At 38.8% G+C, this 9411-nt stretch overlaps 1 long non-coding RNA gene across 2 annotated transcripts; it reads left to right on the forward strand.

Annotated features, from left to right (window-relative positions):
- Positions 1-781: 781 nt before the first annotated feature.
- Positions 782-4546, forward strand: LOC143119327 (uncharacterized). 2 transcript variants are annotated; one of them, XR_012986269.1, is made up of 3 exons: positions 782-1288; positions 1626-1725; positions 4221-4546. It is a non-coding gene; the product is annotated as an uncharacterized LOC143119327 (long non-coding RNA). The 2 variants fall into 2 exon arrangements; XR_012986270.1 differs by having other exon boundaries at positions 1626-1721.
- The last annotated feature ends 4865 nt before the right edge of the window (positions 4547-9411 follow it).

Consider the following 9411-nt stretch of genomic DNA (forward strand, 5'->3'; position numbering starts at 1 on the left):
TAAAATTAGATAAGTTAAACATAAACTGTTCTTTCCTGGAGCCCAGGACTATGTTATGATGGCATTAGGTCATTGAATAAGATTGATGAATGAAATATTTTTTATTTAACTATTTAAATCACATTAGTAGATCTATATTTGTTGAACATCCAGCCTTGTAAACATTTAATGATTCTTATACGTTTCTATTTTGTTTCTATTTCATGTAGATATGATCTTTCGTTAGTTAACAGTTAGGTCTACATGCAGTGGCACTGACACGGCTTCTCCTTGTCCTGTGCTCTCCGCGCGCGCGCGCACACACACACACACCGGTCCGCTCGGTGTTAACTAAAGGTTAGCATCAGTGGTGGAGGAAGTACTGAATCTCAGTACTTAAGTAAAAGTACAAATACACAGAGAAATATTTACTTTAGTAAAAGTAAAAGTACCACAATGACAACCCTACTTAAGTAAAAGTAAAAAGTACCTGCTTTTAAATATACTTTAAGTATTAAAAGTAAAAGTATTTGCATAATGATTTATTCTCTTAATATCTATATTCTAAAAGAAAAATTAGTATGGGCTGTGGCATTTTAATTAAGCTAGTTTTAGGTTATACTCGACTAGATAGTTTCAAGCTAATGCAATTGTGCTTACCATCTGTGGCCCAGTTTACATTCTGACCTACAATTCTAGAGACTGTAATTCTGGTCATCTACTAGGTGAGTTGCACAGTTTTGAAAACGAACGTTAAGGGTTGTTTTAGGACATGTTTGAGTAGCCTACTACAGTATGCCCATTGCCAGCCACCCTGAGAAGTGAAAAGGCGATTCAAAACGAGTCAGAAAAGTCGAGACAGGACCAATCGTCAAAATTTCGGGGTCCACCACTCTAGTTCATCCAAAACAAACCAGAAAAGGGCCTTAAAGTGCTAAAAACCGGAATTTTCCTTTAAGTCAGTAGCCTAAATTCATTTGACACGGTCACACACAGTTCATGCTCAGTCAGAATGTGTATTATTCACATGTCAGCTGTGTAGGTGAAAACAACCATTTAATGTGCAAACTGTTCTCGGCCATTTAAGGATGCATTTAAAGTGGCATTTAAAGCGACATCATGAGATGGTGGATTGTCCTAATAGAGATTGTCAGTGTGTTCAAATGTGTATTCGTCCTTCAATTCACAGATTCAGAAGTTGATGCAAACAACATTGGCATTGAGAAGGAAGGAGATCATATCAGACGTCCTTCCCCGCAGACATAGCCTATTGGTTCGGTGGTGGCCTGCAATCATGTTGGAATCCCAGGTAAGCATTTCTTTTGTACAAATACTTGGAATAGATTCATTTCATGTGTGGTTCTGACCAAATGTGTTTTAAATCTTTACACTTACCCCCCTATTTTGAGTTTTTGCTCGAAATTGCACACCGCCTACTAACAATGGCCCTGTTTCCACATACTTTGACTTATATTCAAGTGCTTGACCCCCTTTGAAAGCAGAGGTCTTGTAGATTACAACTCCTCCATGGACTTAAGATAAAAAGAATGCTTTGGTTTTAGAAGCTGTACTATCAAAGAAAAGTAATCCTATTGAATTGCATTTTGTAGTTATTAACTGGCTTGACTCCATGTTTTCTCATGCAGGGATCCTCAGATGTAAATATCCGACGTGCTGTAGCCCTCCGTGGCCTTCCTTTCTACCTCCATGAGGATGATGCCACTTTTCTAAAGACATGGGATGTAAGTAAGTATGTTTTCTATTGACATGACAGTTAAAGCGTAACTGTGGCATTAAGTGACCCATGGCCTGTTGTTTCGAGGTCAACGCATGCTATTAGAATGAAAAACAATGAGAAAATTGAGTACAACATAAAGCAAATACTGGTCCAGCAGCTTAAATGGGTGGTTCAGGATTTTGGACATAGGACCTAATTTCCAAGTTAGCAAGTGTGATATTTATCAGTGGAGACCGTTTTTAACACGTTTCATCCAGTCCTCGTCTATTCAGGCGTTATATTTATTTGCCTCGGTGTACTATGGAGTGGGTAAGACTGTTTTTAGTGGCAGGCTTACACATACTGTTGACTCGCACCAGCCTAGCACCTGCGAACTCTGCAACTAGAAGGACTGGATGAAACGTGTTGAAAACGGTCTCCAACTTGTGTTTTTATCTTGGATCTTGGCACAAGGGATTATAACACCTAATCCTGTGTATTAATGTAATATCACACTTGGTAACTTGGAAATGAGGTCCTATGTCCAAAATCCTGAACCACCCCTTTAAACTAACCTAACAAGGCATTTGAACTGAACTGAAACTAAAGCCAAATTCCCTGGTAGGTTATCAATAGCTGCTGGGCCACGTCTACTCAGTCTATGTTGCACCAATTTTTTTAATTCTTTTAATTTTATTCTTACGAACAGCCGTGACCTCGAACAACAGGGCTATGTGTCGAATAACGCTGGAGTTACATTTCAAGCTTTTGTTTTTCTGTTTGTTTTCCAAGAAACTCCAGGGAAGTTACTATTATTATGACCGCCGCGCAGGTTTAGTCAGATTTTTTTTTTTTTTTTTTTTTTTTTTTTCTTTTTCGCATGCCCAAATTTCTGTCAATGATTCCCGGGACACTGAAAGACCGGGGTACACGAAACTTGGTGGGCATGTAACCCCACATGGATAGCATGGAACCATCGTTTTTCGTTTTGATCTGTAGCCCCCCCGCTGGACTGGACCCCCCGAAAGGAGGGTAGGGCAGACACAGTTTTCTGTGAATATCTCGAAAACCGTAGGGTTTAGGAGGACCATTTTTTTTTGGTATGTTGATCTCAAGGGGCCATGTCAACCCATTCCATAACCACTCATTTCATGTATAGCGCCACCTAGTTAAACACAAAAAAGTAAAAATGAGGTGTTGTAATAGAAGGTATCTGTGACCTAACAAAGTCAAAACTGTACAAAATTGGAAGTGTAGGATCATTATGACACCCTCTGTATGCACGCCAAGTTTCGTGGAATTCCGTTCATGGGGGGCCACACAATAAATTCATTTATGTTACTATACACCAACTGGCCTGTAGGTGGCCGGAGACAGTTTTCTGTGAATATCTCGAGAACCGTAGGGCCTAGGAGGTCCACCTTTTTTATGTATGTTGGTCTTAAGGGGGCATGTCAACCCATCCCATTACCACTTATTTTATGTATAGCGCCACCTAGTTAAAAATGAAAAAGCAAAAAATTAGGTGTTTTCATCACAATATCTCTGGCTGACAAGGTCAAAACTGCACGAAATTAAAAGTGTAGGATCATTATGACACCCTCCGAATGCATGCCAAGTTTTGTGTACTTTCGTTCATGGGGGGCCTTACAATAAAATAATTTATGTGTACATTTAGTGACGTACACCAACAAGGATTCCCGGGACACTGAAAGACCGGGGTACACAAAACTTGGTGGGCATGTACCCCCACATGGATAGCATGGAACCGTCATTTTTCGTTTTGATCTGTAGCCCCCCCGCTGGACTGGACCCCCCGAAAGGAGGGTAGGGCAGACACAGTTCTCTGTGAATATCTTGAGAACTGTAGGGCCTAGGATGACCATTTTTTTCTGTATGTTTGCCTCCAGGGGTCATGTTAACCCATTTCATGTGCACACATGTGCACAGATACACACACACACACACATACATTCACAGTAATCATACGTATGACACATACTCACACAGTAGACATATGTACGCTTGCATGCACAGGCACATACGCAGGCACAAACACAAGCACGCACGCACACACACACACACACACACACACAACATAAACATAACACAAACAATCAAGAATTTCTCAGAATTATAAACAGGCAAGATGGAGGTGGGGTTGTATAAAATGAATTTTACATGTGAAATCTATGAACTAATGTTTTGGTACTTGTTGTCTAGCAGATACCAGTGAGAATTGAGTGTGGATAATGCAATTTAGTGAGACAGTTAGAATCATATAGGCCTTTCAGCGTGATTTCTTTTTGTGGAAAAAATGTGCTGGACTGGGTGGCGGTCATATTTTGTACCGCTCTGCGGTACATCTAGTTAGTATTATTTCAAGTAATTATTTCAATAATGCAACTGCCCTGTAAAAGTTTGAAGATAAAATGTTAAACTTAATATGACATGGTATCACTTGACATGTAATGCCAATTAGATATTCAATTAACACACAATTGTTCTTTGTTCATTTCTTCAGGTCTCTCAATCGGAGTTCCCAGATATTGAGGACCTTACTGTTGAACTCATTCTGATCAGCACGAACAGTGCAAATACATCCCTCTGCCCAAAGAAGACTCCTGTTGTTTTGGATTGAAATGATTGTTGAATTTCCTAGCATTGGTCGGGCATTTGTCATAAAGTATCTATCTATCTATCTATCTATTGATCTATCTATCTAGTCTTTATGCCCTTGATCTAAACTGTGTTTATTTGAATTTAGCCTCCACTACAGCCCTGTTCTGAACTCCAACCTGTATTTGTTTCCATGGTTTACATGAAAATAAAAGATTAAGAAGAATTTCACTGGCCTTTGTCAACCTTTTTAATAATTTTCTTTCAAGTCCTTAGTTGAAACTAATCAAAATGGACAAGTTTGTTTAACTTTCTGGAAATTAAAACTTTTAAGTTTTAAATTTAATTTAAAGAATTGGTTGAAGCAAAATGAAATATTTCAGGCTGACATCAGTAAATCCAATTAAGCTATCTAAGCTTCATTTTATTCATTACCGTGAACTCATGTAGTTGATGTTTCTTTAACTTAAAAAAACCTTGTTGAACACACTCAAAATTTGCTAGTGAAGACTAATTAAAAAAGGTAAGTTTCTTTGACTTAGCAAAACTGAGTTACTATTACTTAAATTTTTTTGTGTAATCGGTTTCACCAATTTTTTTGAGTTCAATTAACTTGTCGGGTTTTACAGTGTGGGTCTGGTGAATATAGCCTACCGAATGCAGATGGCTACAAGCTCACGCTTTGCCTGGTCTAGACTAGAAGCTTATATTTAAAAGATTTAGAAGCTGGGCACGTAGCTCCATAATCTTTGGTAGCAACCCCGCCCCCTGGTAAAACAAACGTGTTTGTCAGAGAGAAAAAAAATCTGATCATAAAATGTAAAAAGGAACGATGGTGTTGTAGAAATGTAGCGGAGTAAAAGTACAGATAATTGCTGTAAAATGTAACGAAGTAAAAGTCAAAAGTATGCACTATAAATTCTACTTAAGTAAAGTACAAATACGTGGAAAATTTACTTAAGTACAGTAACGAAGTATTTGTACTTCGTTACATTCCACCACTGGTTAGCATCATCAACACCGCAGCGCAATTACGCATGCATGCAAATTAACTAGTTTGTTTATATCACAAGAAAGCCAATCGCAGAGACAAAACTCTTTAAACAGGCAAAGTTAGCAGCAGTTAGCAGCATGTATGTAGCCTATAGAGCCTTAGAAGGTAAGCTAATGTTGGAACAGCTGGGTTTTTGGTAGCTGTGTCAACTACTTGTGGATAACATTATCAATTCAACCTGTGAGATGAAATGTTTGCGCCGCCAACCCCCTTCGATATAGCAAATGCCCCCACTGTCACTGTACTCCAGTAAGCAAAGTCCCCAGTGCACAGGTGAATGGCTGCTGTGCAGCCTAAACACTCATGTAGTTTTAATCGTCAGCTGGACAAGTGAACGAAGTTACCAGCCAGAGTAGCAGCACAGGGGAATTATGAACTAGAACCAGGGACATGGCAGGTTCGAGCAAAAGGTAATGAAGAGGTTTAGTTTTAACCAAAGTAGCTCTACTGATCAGACCTTTCTTGACACTGTTAGCTGGTCCTCTTGTTTACGTTTTTTGCTTCTTCAGTGGTCGATGTGAAGAATCGTGGCGCGTCGGCAAGCGCAAGTAAATGCGTTTTGGTGACGTCACATATTATGAAGCGTAATCGCAGCCTTTGCGAAAATCGCGTTTCATCATATTGCGATATTATCGCAAATGCAATAAATCGTTCAGCCCTACTGTAAACAGTCCATTGCAGTAATCAATCCTGCTGTAGATAAATTTATGAATGAGTTTTTCTAAATCATGATTTGACATCTACCCTCATCTGACATCTGACCCTCTAAGTTTGGCAATATTTTTTAGGTGGTAAAAAGCCGATTAGTTATCGCTTTCATGTGGCTGTTGAAATTTAGATTTTACACCAAGATTTTTTAACCGTATCCTTTGCTTTCAACCTTTTGGTGTCAAGGAGAGTGATGCATTTACAATTTGAAGGACATCTGCCGCTATAAGGTGAAAAACAGTTTTGAAGAAATTGGTAGGCAGAGTGTCTAACCCATTTAATCCCAAATTTTTCCCAGATTTGAATATATCAAAATCATGTGTCTTGAGTAACCCTTTGAAGTAATCAATTTTGTATCACAATACAATACTCAACATTGCCTCTGCAATTCTCTATTATAAGTGTGCCGATTTTTACATAGAAAAGGCATTATATCACACTATTATGACTATAGTGTAAACAACACCAACCTACAATACAACAGCAACCACAAATGTTACAAAAGTGATGTTGTTTGTCTGTTTGTTTGTTTGTTTATTATTGTATTATTTAATTTTATAATGAATTATTTAATTAATGAATTAATTAATTACACAACAGATTGTCCTGCAAGTCTACTGCCATACTTCCAATGCCATTAATTGCCTTTCCATTGGACCAGCAATTGGTCTCCTTTGCTCAGTGGTATTGTTAAGGTCACTAAATGAAGTGAACCTATGTTACCTGGTCCCTATGCTCCAAAGGCCTTACATTCATAAGGCCCTATGTTCCCAGTGTCCTATGTATCCTGGAACCTTTGCTCATTCGGGTACCTATTATGTGCTTTATAAAGCTGGAGGACCCTAGAAACATACAATGCTTGACCTGGGGAACACAGGACACCTGTCCATGATCCCATCACATATAAACCTGAGGAGCATACTGTAGGAGCCTGCTCTGACCTCAGTTATTGGCCTAATCTAGTGTCAGAGGGATGTGATATCCACTATATTGCTACATTTGATTAATGTTACCACTGAATTAAGTAAGGTTCTGAATGCATAATAGGAAACATTCTGTAATTTGGGCATACAATAGTGTGAGAGCAGATTCTTGAGACACTTGATCTTTATTTTTGATCACATGAAGCTTTGCTTCTGGTTCGTCTGACTGGTCCCTGTGGCAGAGGCCCTTTACTGTACATAAGTGGAGGGGTATTGTTGGGAAAAGGGGTGGAGAATAAATTTTCTGGTAAGGTTGTTAATATCTACTGCAAGTCTCTGCATACATTCAGCCAATATGCCTTCAACAGGCTGACTGGCAAGTTGATTATACCCCCCACCACCTTGTTTATATGTGACATTATGTAATATAATAGTCAATAATGATTTACTGTTTTTGAGGTGATTGTAAAATCTGGGCAGTCACTTAGATCTGATATGTGCAGGAAGTGACTGAAAGTGAAATTAAAATAAAGAACAGCATAACAAATCAGCTATTACAATAGCAATGTATAATAGTGTGGTATAATGGATTTTCTATGTAAAAATTGGCACACTTAGAATATAATAGAGAATTTCAGAGGCCATGTTGAGAAATGCCATGTGATACAAATTTAAAAGTAAAGAACAGACCTGGGACCATGTCCCCATATCGTCTCTGAATGGAATTTAGTGGAAATTAGATGATTGTACAATGAAATGTGCGAAAATCCCTAAAATCAGACTATGTTGTTTCCCAACGGTCACAATTGTGACCGTCATCATGTTCACTCATGCTATGAGAACGCTGAACAAAGTTCATATATTTCAATTGCATCCCTCCATACTAGACACCTTAAAGATGATGTGTACCAAAAATCTTTGTCCTATGTTTACATAAACATACTTTTCTAAGCTTTAGTTTGGGAGCTTTTGGGTGGACATTTTCTGGTCAGGGGGCAACCAAAACATAAGTAGCTCTGGCCATGTGACAAATTACACTACACATTGCAGGGTTTCCCGCAGGAAATGTGTTAGTCAAGGTGGTAGGTCGTCCGACCGAGGGGGGGTGCTGGGGTTCTGGTATCGGTTGCTGTCCAACCGGGGTGGGGGGGTTATGGTGTCGGTCGGACTGGTGGGGGGGGGTTGTGGGTGCTGGTTTGTGCGATACACTACAGACATTTAACAATTATGTATTAAACACTGCATATTAAATAGAATACATCAGAATGTATGAGAATACAAGAGTAGCCTACAGTATACTGTTTTACTATTGGACCATTAATACCTATCTTCATGCAGGCTGTCAGACTGTTGCCCTGCAGCCTGTTCCGCAAGTAGGCTATGTCCTGATCTATAGGCCTACACCGAGAGTGAATGAAGTTTAGATTATTTTATAGTTTTGTGTAATATGGATGGAATTGTCCTTAAACAGAAAACTTAGCCTAAATCCCAAAGAACTAAGAGCAACGGCAATATATTTCACTCAGAACATTTATTTTAAAAGATGCAACACCGATAGTGCAACAACAAACACGCTTGACAACGTTAATAGCCTACACATAAGCCTAAAACTAAAGGGATCAGTGGGATTAATTGCCTAAAGAATACAGGCTTAGCATCCAAGTTTTACTTTAGCCTTCTACTTGATATGAAGCATATTCAAATTGCTCACGTTTTTCTTTGCTCTCCGTCACACACTCTCATGTTTCCGCGAAATGTGTCCTCTTAGATTCCAAAATGAATCTTTACTCACTGAAACTGTGTCACCACATGGTTATTCTTGCTCTACATTGTTAGTATCTAGTTGTTTGTAGGAATAGTAGGCTACACTTATGACTTATCACTTTCTTTTCTAACAGTAGCCAGAAATGTTCAAATGGGTGGGCACAGAAAAAACGGGTGGGCAAAGCGAATCTGATTGAACATAAGAGAGGCTTAGATTAGATACGCCTGACCATACAAGCATCAATCATGGGCATGTTATATTTCTGACATAAAAGAGGAATTTATTGAACGCATTATCACAGCTGACAAATTAGCCTATGCAAAAAACATTATCAACTGGAGCAAAACAATGCATGAATGTAGCTTCTGCGCGTCACATGAAACACAATTGAGACAATAGATTGACCATATTGGACAACTGCAAAGCCTTATCATAGGCATGTTACATTCATAAAATGAAAAGTGAAACTTATAGAACGAAAATGACAAATTACGCCGTCGGCTAAACATTTTAAACGTACGCAAAACTAACCCAGCATGGTGCGTCGCATAAATTAAACACATTGAAGCAACAACGACAATCCTACCACAAAACCTTTCCAAAGGCCTGCAACGTTTATGACATAAAAAGTGGAACGCATTTCATC

Source organism: Alosa pseudoharengus, unplaced genomic scaffold (genome assembly GCF_046254945.1).
Source record: "Alosa pseudoharengus isolate Yale_2024_CS ecotype anadromous, Long Island Sound unplaced genomic scaffold, YU_APseudo_1.1 YU_APseudo_1.1_scf_12, whole genome shotgun sequence".
Lineage (NCBI taxonomy): Eukaryota > Metazoa > Chordata > Actinopteri > Clupeiformes > Clupeidae > Alosa > Alosa pseudoharengus.